General features: G+C 43.5%; 1 long non-coding RNA gene across 1 annotated transcript; it reads left to right on the top strand.

Moving 5' to 3' along the window:
- Nucleotides 1-528: 528 nt before the first annotated feature.
- On the top strand, nucleotides 529-6,473 carry LOC142601311 (uncharacterized). The gene is made up of 4 exons (XR_012834914.1): nucleotides 529-1,132; nucleotides 2,216-2,375; nucleotides 2,863-2,927; nucleotides 6,183-6,473. It is a non-coding gene; the product is annotated as an uncharacterized LOC142601311 (long non-coding RNA).
- The last annotated feature ends 4,640 nt before the right edge of the window (nucleotides 6,474-11,113 follow it).

Consider the following 11,113-nt stretch of genomic DNA (forward strand, 5'->3'; position numbering starts at 1 on the left):
TGAATGGGAAAAACAAGTATCCTGCTTTTTGGCTATCATCTGAACCAAATGATACTGCTAAGCTAACCCCCCTAGTTTTCTAAGAAACAAGATTTCTTTGGTTTTATCTTTCCAAAGAATTCCTTACTGGAGAATAAGAAAAGGAATGGGGAGATATAATTGATGCCTTTGTAGATGTCACTGCTAAGGTCTCTGGCACAGATTGAACCAGTGCGTTAAAAATAGCTCTAAAATGTTACAGTGTTTCTTTTGTATTAAAATGACCAAACTTAAGAAGCGAAGAGTATTTGGGCAGCGTTCAAAATGTTTTGGGAAACTGACTTGTGTTTGCAGTTGATATGTTTAGAAACAGGGTAAGAGCTTGCAGAGCCTTCTCTGTTTTAAAAAGGAAGACATGAACATGTCTTTGGCAGACGTGCATCTTCTCTCCAGCTCTTTTGCACTTAGAAGCTCTTTTGAAAAAGCAAACTGATTCTTCTGACGTTAAATTGATCTTTCTCACCTTTTAGTTTCCCCGGCGCACTGACTGCGTGTCCATCCAATGCTGCCTCCAGCCCCATAAGCACACGTTCACAACGTGCGGGACACGCCAGGTATCCCATACTTGATGGAGAATGGTGGAGAGCTGTCCTTGTAATGGTCAGCAGGGAAAGCTAAGCTGAGTTTTAGCACTCCACGGACAAGGACAAAATGATGGAAAAGCACCTGGCCGCATGAAGATAACAAAGTGCCTCTGGCTGCGGGGTAGGCGGGATGAAGGGGAGCAGAGCCTGTGCCCCCTCCTCTGCTACCGCTCCTTCTCCCCGCCTGCAGGGCTGCCATGCAGCCAGTCGGGCCGTGACTGCCTGTTCCTGGGGCTGAGGTGTTTGCTCACCACCTCCTGGCCCCTTCAGCTGCGAGAGCGACTGTCACCTCCATCCGTCTGCTGCCCCAGATGTCTGCTTGCTTGACAGCAGAGCCCAAAAGCTGACCCCATCCGCAGCCTGCAAACTGAAGGGGAGCCGGGGGAGGCAGATATCACCTCTCAGTCACAACGTGCCCAGGCTGCTCCGGGGGCAGCACAGCAAAGCGCTGGCCCTGATCTCCTTGCATTGCCATCACCTACCCTGAAATTAGTAACAGCACGTCCAAGGTTAGTGGCAAATTCAGATACCCAGGCTACAGAGGAGGAGGGTGAATAAAGGACAGTGGTTGCGTACAGTATGAGCGGTTGCCTTAGACAATGCGTGACCTCTGAATTAAAAAGACCAGGATTAGCGAAGAGCTTTTTGCATTATTGGGCCCATTTACGAAAAGCTTTAGTCCTAATTGTATGGTACCGCAGAGCTTTAACTCGAGCACATATTGGTTTTGTAACCTGATCCCCACATAAATCATAGTTGGTGAGAGTGGAACAATTAGCACCTTAATCTACTGGAACTAGACAGTATCTTTAAATCTGAATTTTCCTGATCGTTACGGGTATTACAACAGTCAATTAATTTATATTTCACACAAAATATAATTAAATCCCATGATAACCTGACTGTGAAACAAAGGGGGAGGGATGAGGGTCGGGCGGGGAGGGAAAGGCCTTTCCTCCTGGAGCTGCCATCAAACGTTGCGATGTGCCATCAATGGAGGTGAGCTGCCTCCTCTTCAGCCCTACGAAGTACACAAGTCTTGGGATGGGGGGTGTTGTTTCCTAGTTCAATACTGAGCAGCTGTGCGGTCACAAAAAAGAGTTTGCTGCCGTGTACTTCCATCGCAGCCGGCAAGAAAAGTGTACCGTGTTTGCTAACCCATTTAAGTGCTTGGAAAAGAGGAAGGCCTTGATGTTGCAAAGAGCCTGATGCCTGTAGTTGGTCACCTAAGGGAATCCACTTATGACTCTATTACCCAGTAAATTAGCAGAGTGGTTCAGTCAGGTATATTTATCATGAAGAGAACTGAAGATAATTAATACACTGCATTGAATGCAAATTGCACCCACAGCACTTATCTCATTTTCAATTAGCACAAATGTTACAGCACTGCAGGCTTGTTATGGTTTTACCATGGGCTGGGTAATTAATTTCTGTGAGCTACATATCAGACACCTGATAATGCCGTTTATTAATAAATGTCACCCCAGGTATCTGTTAGGAGAGGTAAATAAATTAAATGTTCAGTTGTCTGCCCTGTGCAAATCTATTCTTACACCTCATTGCATCTTTTCACTTGTTTGTTTATCAAGGAGAATGACTACGGAGATTACAATGGCAAACAAAGGAATATGAAGAACAATAATCTGTACCCAAAAGCAGTGTTTCTCTCAGAGACAGCCCCACCGCTGATGGCAGGAGCCATGCTGCTGCCACGCATCTCCCTCCTGCCCAGGGGCACGGCCCACTGAGGTAACTCTCCCGCCTGGGAGAAGAGAAAAGCTGAAGCGCCCCCCAAATCCTCTACTTTCAAAGAATTTGCCAAACGCTTATTGGTATATATTGCCATTGGTAGCTCTGTCCCTCAGAGCATTTTGGCCTCCCCCTGCCAAAGTCCATATTTAAAGCTGTAATGGCCGATGCCCATGCAGTTCCCTGCAGCATTTATGCTCATTGGCTCCTGAGGTAATTTCAAGTTTGCATTTTTCCCTTTCTTCCCAAAACTTCCTAAAAGGAGGGTGGGTGTGGGTGAACCCACCAGCTTGTTTCTACCGCAGCGGGGGCTGCGGCCGTGCTGCGTCATCGGGCCGTGGCCCTGGCGGAGGTGAGGGCCCTTCAGCTGCCTCAGGGGATGGCCTGTGCCAGGGGTTTTTGGAGGGCTCTCCCTGCCTCGGGAACAAAATAATAATAATGATTATAGTGAGAATGAAGCAGCCATGTCTCCTCTGATCTGTTCCAGGATTTGGGAAAAGAGAGGAGCTGGAGGTGGTGCGATTTTGACAGCCTGACAGAGAATAAAGCCAGGTAAGGCCCTTATGCAGGAGTCCATGAAGGTCAGGTATCGCCATTTCCCCCAAATCCTGCACTGTCTTGTTTTGAGTGAGTATATTATATCTGGCAAACTTTATGGCCAACTCCTCCTTTCAAAAGCTGCAACATCATTCTTGTCACCCTCATGAGGAAAGGTCCTTTTTTTCTCTTATGTGGTTTTAAAATTTCAGTGAGTCACACTAACAAAAGTAGTTGAAAATGCTCCAGCTAACCTGAACTTAAAAAAAAAATCAGTTTACTGAAATCTTAGAAAGGCTGTCAGGGTTGGAAAACGTGTGTGGTCGAACCAAACTTATTGTGTCTCTTAGCTTCTTTACCAACTTCTTTTGCTGGGTTTGTTCAAAGAGTAGCTGCTTCTTTGGTTTTCATAGCAGAAACCTGTGCCACTGGTGCTGGTAGTGGCTTTGGTGACCCCTTTCCCCAAGGAAGATCACAAGCAGGTAGCTGCAGTCCCTTTAAGCAAGCTTTGCTTAATCGGTCTTAGACCCTGCAGGCCCAATGAAATTAACGCAAACTCTGCTGTGTGGGTGCAATTCTACTGATAGAAGCTTTTTGCTAGTAATTTCTTACTACAAGAACAGAATCAAGGCAAGTAGAGCTGTACTGTACAAATACTCTTATTCTGGTGTATGTTAGGAGTTGCACTAGTTTGAATACACTGGAAAAAGAAATACCTCTAATTGGCCGTTATATTGATAGAGATCTGAGTATGGAACAAACTTCAATCTTTCCTGAGGATAAAGAGTACTTACAGAAAAAAAAATAGGTACAATACAACACTCAATTCCCCAGATATGGACATATTTAGTAATAGCTGCATTATGAACAACCTGTAAGTTATCTATGGGGAAGGAAGCCTCTAACAAGTGACTCTTGCCACAATAATTTAATCAATGTGAATTTCAGCAAACACTGCTCTTAAACAAAGTGCTTTCATCCCTTATGCAGATGTTCATTATATTTCTTAGTTTTTATGTGGTAAATAATTTCCACGTGCTTCCTGGTAGCGTGACCTACCATCTTACCATCATCTGCTGTGATCTTTTCAGATTGTAGGACTCAGAGATAGCTCACTATCTGAAGAGGGGATTTACAATAATGCTTTAAAAAATACTGCAGCACTTGAAAAATAAATTAAAAACCAGTCTTACTTGGATTAAGGTTCATACTCCATAGAAGAACATGTGATTTTACAGGCTAAATGACCTGCCAACATCCTTTAAAACCACGTTTACTATGCTGAGAAAAATGCATAAACTCTCCGTTTTAACAATTATAATAATATTCATACTGAGGAGATGACAAGGTATAGAATTCATGCAAATTCCTTATTTGAACAGGGACAATATATACTATACAAATAGAGATGGTGAATGTACTTTAGTATGTGGGTGAGACAGATTTGGTTTCTTTCTGGTCAGTTCCAGGTTAACTTCTAGGCATGCCAGGTCCAGTGTGGACCCCTGCCCTGAGCGTGTGCCTGGCATGCTGGCTCCCCCTGTGTAGCTGCCTTGCCCCAGAAGGCAGAGCACAGCCAGTGCCAGGGCCATGCCAAGCCAACTGCACCGGGCTTTGGCTTTGCTGGTGGGACTGGTGCTACCTGCAGAGCGAGGGTCTGTCATGGGGAACAGGCATTGTGGAAAAATCCTCCAGGAAGGGCTACTGTACTGTTTGTCAGAGCCTTCTGATGGGATCACGCAACAAAACAAGGAGATTTTTACAGGGAGAGAGGCCCAGGAAGGAGTTGTTGGTGGCTGAGGTCAGTAGTGAGATGGTGGGGAGCGAGCTCATGTGGCTCATCCCCATGACAGCCACCTTTCACACCCTATGATGAGCCCTGTACCCATGCATCAGTCACGCACTGATGCCCTCTCCCATCTTCCTGCCGAGGGAGAGTTGGGTGTAACGGAGCACCTTGTTTTGGTGTTTCTGATGTTATTATTTATGCAAGTCAGAGAAATATACCTTATGATGGAGGGGAAGTTTGGTGAAGATTTGCATTGCCTGAAGATGTTTGATCCACAGGCTGAGTGCTCTGGACAGCTGTGTATGATTCTTTCTGCAGAGAGCTCATAGGGCTAGCGGAGCGAATCTGTCAAACATTTCCTTTGTCGCAGCTTTATACAAAAGTGTTAGATGTGACGAGGATGATAAGAACGAAGACCATGAACTCAATTAGGAATTCCATGGGAAGCTGGTGCCAGGCCCAATGCCAGGTTTGATATGCCTTTGTCACTGAAGAGATGCATTGCAGCAGTAAATGAAGTTTTCTAAGCATGAATGCTGCGTGCTTGCATATTTCAAATGACTATAGTCCAGCTGAGAAGTGACACAGCCATGAATAACGGAGACAAGGTCATCACCTGCCAGGGTGGAAGAGAGCCTCCTAGCCAACGGAAGAGAGAAGTGTTACTTGCAGAGACTGCTATGGGAAAACTTAGCATCAGCAGCAAATCCAAGAGCACTCCTCAATTATGAAACAAACACACCAATTGTGGAAATGCACCCTCATGCCAGGCATAGTACACTCAAGTGACAAGTTCTTAAAGATGCCTTCCTGTCTCCCATCTGTCTTTCCTCTCTTTTGCTTGGATTTAACCAGCTGCTTTTCTTCCACTGCCACGTTGACAGTAGCAGTGTGTGTATATACACAGAAATTTAGGTATAGCTGTATTTCACCTGCCTGCTTCTGGCAATTCAGTCCATGCCATATCACCTAGCGGCTCCGTGTAGACACAGGGAAGCATCGCAAAGAATACAGAGCAGGAGTCCACAGGAGATAGGAGTGTAGTGCTGGAGATAATGTTTTTTCACAAGTCATGGGGTGTGTCCCAGCAGGAATGACTCAAAATAATTTCAGTACATTACCCTGGACTTCTGCCACCCATCAGGCGAGACAGCAATATCTCATGGTTAATGCTGAAGTCAAGGAGGATGAGGATGGATGTCTGTCCTCTCCCCACTGACAGGAGGGCATCATCCATCAATGCCACTAGAATAGCTCCAGTTCCACATTCTGGCTTGAATCCAGTCCATGCCAGATCTAAAAGATTCACTTCTAGTAGGTTTACTCCAAGCTGCCCTTTGGCTAGCAGCTGTAGGAGCTTTCTTGGGAAAGCCTGTCGTATGTTAGTTAGGAAGAACTCATATCTGTGGGGTGGATTTCCTCAAGGCTGGGTGACTACCAATTCCTAACATGTTGGTAATTCTCGGTTGGTGTGCCCCCAGCTCCCCTCTTTCAAGACTTCAGCCTTCTGGGATGGGCTCTGGAGCAATCCTGGACAGATGGCAGCATGAGGAAGCCAGACAGTGTCGCCGGGTTAAATCCAGGACAAATGGATACTGAAATGGAGGGAGTTCTGTGGTGCACCCACTGCAGCCAGAAGCCCTGTCCTGTCAACACATTGGTAAATGACTGTTCCTCCAATCAGCTAGGTGAGAACACTTTCTCAGATTTTAAGATGAAGATAAGTTTGGCCAGATATAAAAGAATGCCTTTGCTTTTTCACAGGATGGGGAGGAGGGAATGGGAGGCATTTACAGAAGATATAATTATTTGGTCTTTGGATCCTGTAATGAAGCTGAGTTGAGTTCCACTTACTTATAGGGAAGTGCCAGGTCCCTCCTGTTAATGAAGTCGTAGGAAAGGACTATGGGAGGGCACGGCATTGCATCAATTCATCAGTATGATGTCTCCTGTGATGAATGAAAACCAGGTGTCTGCTATGATACTTGCAGTATGTGCATGTACTGATACATACTGGTACCGATACATACATACTGGTGATGGCAGTGCGCAGCGGTGCTCCTGGCCCCAGGGTGGTGCTGGTAACTGCGTGGGTGCCCCGTCCTCAGGTCAGTGCTGCCAGGGCAGAGAAGTGCTGGCTTATACTACACCACCAATGCCAGCGGGACCCGCTTGTCTGTTGTGCTTTGCCCCAACTTGCAGCACACTCAGTCGACTCCAGCTGTGCTTGGCTGCTGTGGACGCTGGGTGAGCCCAGAGCTATCGTGCCTCTGTGCAGATCAGTGTGTGCTGAAGTGCCTTGGGAAGAGAATTACAGAAAAGAAAAGGTCTATTAGCTGCCTTGATTTAGCTCCCTGTGATTATTTATGTCCATGTGTGAGATTTCATTTGGCTCCTTGGGTACTTCTGGATGTCAATACCGTAATGGAGGTCCAGGGTGGTGGGTACCATTTACCGCTAGGTTAGGACCAAACACTCTTGGCACTGAAAGAAAATAAACATGAATAGCCTGAATATGCAACAACTTTTCCCTTCCTGCCTTGTGGGTTTATGACAAAACCTTTAAGTCTTCGTGTTCCAGTAGTTTTTCTGTAGCTATGTGTTAATTATGTGTTTATATTCTTACCAATACGGATTTATATTTACCTGTGTTGCAAGATGATTAGTGGGTACCAAGCAACTGATTACACTTGCAGCCAATCATGTGCCATTAACAGTGAAAAACGGCAGGCGTTGTTTCAGATCTCGTTTGGTTTGGCAAGGGTACAACAGTAAAAAAAAACCAGCTAAATCAATTCCTTGAATATACAGTTTTTTTCACCCTCAGGCATCTTTATCAGCACAGTTTTGATTACAAAACCTATACACTGACTGGCATGTTGCTATTAGAGAAAATTTAATAGGCTGTTCGCTACTTTTCTCGAAGGAGTAGATTTTTAGAAAAAAAATTACTTAATTTTTATGTTTAGAGGGAACCCATCAAAGTTGATGATTCTCATATTTGACCTACAATCTGAAGAATTATTTGCAAAGTTCTGTGAGCTGTTTAGTTTACCAAATTACAACAGTGAGTGTGTTTATTTTTATTTAACAAACAAAAATTCCAGCAAAGTATCGTTTGCCCCACTGCAAACAGGTCAGAGCTCATAATAAACATACGTGTAATGAAGGTAAACTAATATTAGCAGGCAGGGGAGAGGGTCAGGTGTTCAATCTGAAACTGAGTTCTTGGTTAAAATAAGCAGTTTTCTGTCAGAGTCATGAATTTGTGCTGCTTTTAGTGAATTGTTTCAATTTGGGGAAAAAGATTAAAAGGCGCCAAAAAAATCTGTTTCATTTCAACATTTCTAAACATTCCAACGTGTTGTACAATGAAATACATTGATTTCTCAACTTAAAGTATTGTTTAACTTTCAGAATTACTTCCATTTTATTAAAAAAATAAAATGAAAGAGATAAAATATAAATTAAACTATGTTGTTTTGGAGCAAATAAAATATTTTGCTGCAATAGATTTGCCAATTTTTTTTTCCTTTGCTAAAGCTTTTTTTTTTTAAATTAAGAAAACCTTCTGAAAACTTGTTTTAGGTAAAAGCAATGGATGATTACATGTAGGTTTTTTAATTTGACTTTGATTTGGCTGCTCATAGCCACTCAAATCTTGTAGGAAGAAACATCAGTTTCAGGTTTCCCAGTTCCCAGAAACAGATAAAACGTCCTGATTGTTGGAATCGAGGAGAGTCAATGGGGTGGTGGGGACTTAGCTTCCTCTGGGATAGGGAACTTTGGAGATTAATCTTGCTACCCTGAAAGTCAATGGAAAAATGTGTGGGCAGGATCTGGCTCACTGTAACTAATCCTGCGAATCAGGTCTGCATATCCAGGTGCTTTACTGATCTTATTGCTAATGAATCTATGGTATAAGAAAATTACCTTGACCCTGGCGTACATGCACTACTTTGCTACCGTTAACATTGTTAAGGTCCTTGCAATCCTGCTCAGTGCTGTAGATATCACGCTTCGCCACTCATTTGTTACCTAAGGAGATTTTTTTTTTTTTTTTAAAATCTTTGCTCTAACAAGGAAGCAAAGGTTGTTGTGAGCGAAGACGAGGATGGGGGTGGGGAGGATTTTAATCAGCAAGTGATCTGAGAATAAAGAAAGGTTACCTGTTTGTTTGTCAACAGGATGAAGTAAATAAGAGTTAAAAAAATCTGAGACACCAGTCAAAGGCAATCAAATATGTATTTAATTAAAGCAAACATAAAAATTAAAGTTACATGTTGAATCAATAAACAGCACTTTTTTCTACATGCATTTTGAACAAGACAGATCAGAATCTTGCATGATGAAGACATAATGTGTCATAATAATTAGGAACACAGACAAAAGAACAGCTAATCAACATGCAAATTTATGCAGTTCTGGCGATTCAGATGAGGCAGATTTCTACCTCTTTTTTTGCTTGATTCATCTTCATTGCTAATCATCTGAAGGCTGCCAAATGTTCACTGACACTAATGTATTATAGGTCAAGAGAGGCAGGTCTTCACCTATTACCCCCACAAACAATATGCTTTCCTTCCCTGTTTCCTCTTCAGGATTTTCAGCAATTACTGCCAGATGCAATCAGACTCCTTGAATAGGAGCAACTGGGGCTTGTTTGTGGCTTGGATTCATTAGAATCAGGAGGATGAAGAAAGGAATAAATTACTTAATTGCACAAAAAAGTTGCAGCCAAAGTGATGGTGAGAGAAGCTGATTGTGTAGTTGCGTATTAGGCCACTCTTGGAATGGAGGATCTTAGAATAGCTGGTAGTTTGGCCTTCCTGATTCAGACAGATTTGGGTGTCCTCCAAAACAGATGGCTCCACACACCATCTATTCTTCTCTTTGTCAGGTTTTACCATTTATTTGATCTTGTTCATCTATGATGCTAGTTGTATTAGATGTAACACAAATATGCATTCAGATCATATCCATTTAGTCTTGCATCCCAACTTTTATTCTTTTAGCCTTGTTTGATGAGATGATCAAGTTGAACAAAGCCCTTGTTGTCCTATTCCCGCACAACATCCATACATAAAACACCAAAACCCATGACTAAAGCCTTGCACAGATGAATAATCCTCCTGTGTCACAGGTTTTAAAGGTTTATTTCGCCCTGTTTTACCAAGCAGCCCCCAGCTCTGACAAATGATAACCAGACACAACAAATAGTTAATTTTTATTTGATCCCATAGAAACAAACATTTGCATATGCCCAAGCAAAACTGCCCGCCTCCCCTCCTTATGCTGAGACCCCTGTTCAGATATTCTCTTCAGGTTCCAGGCCATGTGTTATGCTTGTGGGTGGTCTTAAGATCTTAAAGAAAAGATTTGCTCTGTGAAGTCATGCAGCACTGTATGTAATTAAGTGGCTTTTTTTTTTTTTTTTTTTTTTTGCAAAACCTCTCTATGTTTCCTAATTTCATTGTTGTTGTGAATGATCAACACTATGTGGAAGAGCTGCCTTTCAGGTAATGGTTAACATTAACTTTTTAAAAATGAGATGTGTGGTTAGGGGTTCACTTTTCAGGCATCCTGCTGAGCACAGTGCTGCTCCACAGTACTGCTCACTCTCGGGGGCTGGAGCAAGGGTCAGACATACTTTCTGATTGCTGGATCTGAAGTGTATGTTGCTGTGTATGTATTTATAGGAGAGCCTTGGCAGCTGCTATTGGTCTTTCAGCTGGGGGGAGTTGGGGTGTTCCTTGTTTGGCCGATTATTGTGGGGATCTGTGGCCAAAGAGGGGCAGGTCTTTATGTAACACGATGTGGTCATGGATTACAATGAACTTCTAGGATCTGTATTCATTTCTCTTTTGGCCCAACATCTGTTGCAGCCTGACAGATGCCCAGGAATGCTGCTTTACTCTGCGGTCATGTTTAGGTCTTGAGTGCACAACACAGGCTTTTTGGGTACCTTTGAAGCCCAAGCTGGAATTTGTAAAAGGCGTTAACAATTTTTCAAAGTAAAACAAAACACTCATGGGTATGGCAGTGCAGTTGCGATGCTGGAGGGAGAGCTCAAGCTCACAATTTCCAGCATCAGAGCTGCAAACCCCTGAATGTCCTGTCCTGTCCTGTCCATATCTGGAGATATGTGAGACAAGGATACACACTGGAGACCCACCTCTTGCTGAGGCAGGCATCTAACAATGCAATGTTTGCACTGGCCCTTGGGGGCAGCCGTGCCAGGGGGCCTGAATTGTCTCCTGTAGTCTTATTAGAGGTCACATGTTGATACAGATTCATGAAGACATTGTGCCTTTCAGATGGCAGCTTTACTTTTGGGACAGAAGCTGATGGAAATTTTTGGCAAGAATCCCTGCTGCACAGCCTCTGGTGGCCATCTTGTCCTCCTCATCCT

This window comes from Balearica regulorum, chromosome 3, assembly GCF_011004875.1.
Source record: "Balearica regulorum gibbericeps isolate bBalReg1 chromosome 3, bBalReg1.pri, whole genome shotgun sequence".
Classification (NCBI taxonomy): Eukaryota; Metazoa; Chordata; class Aves; order Gruiformes; family Gruidae; genus Balearica; species Balearica regulorum.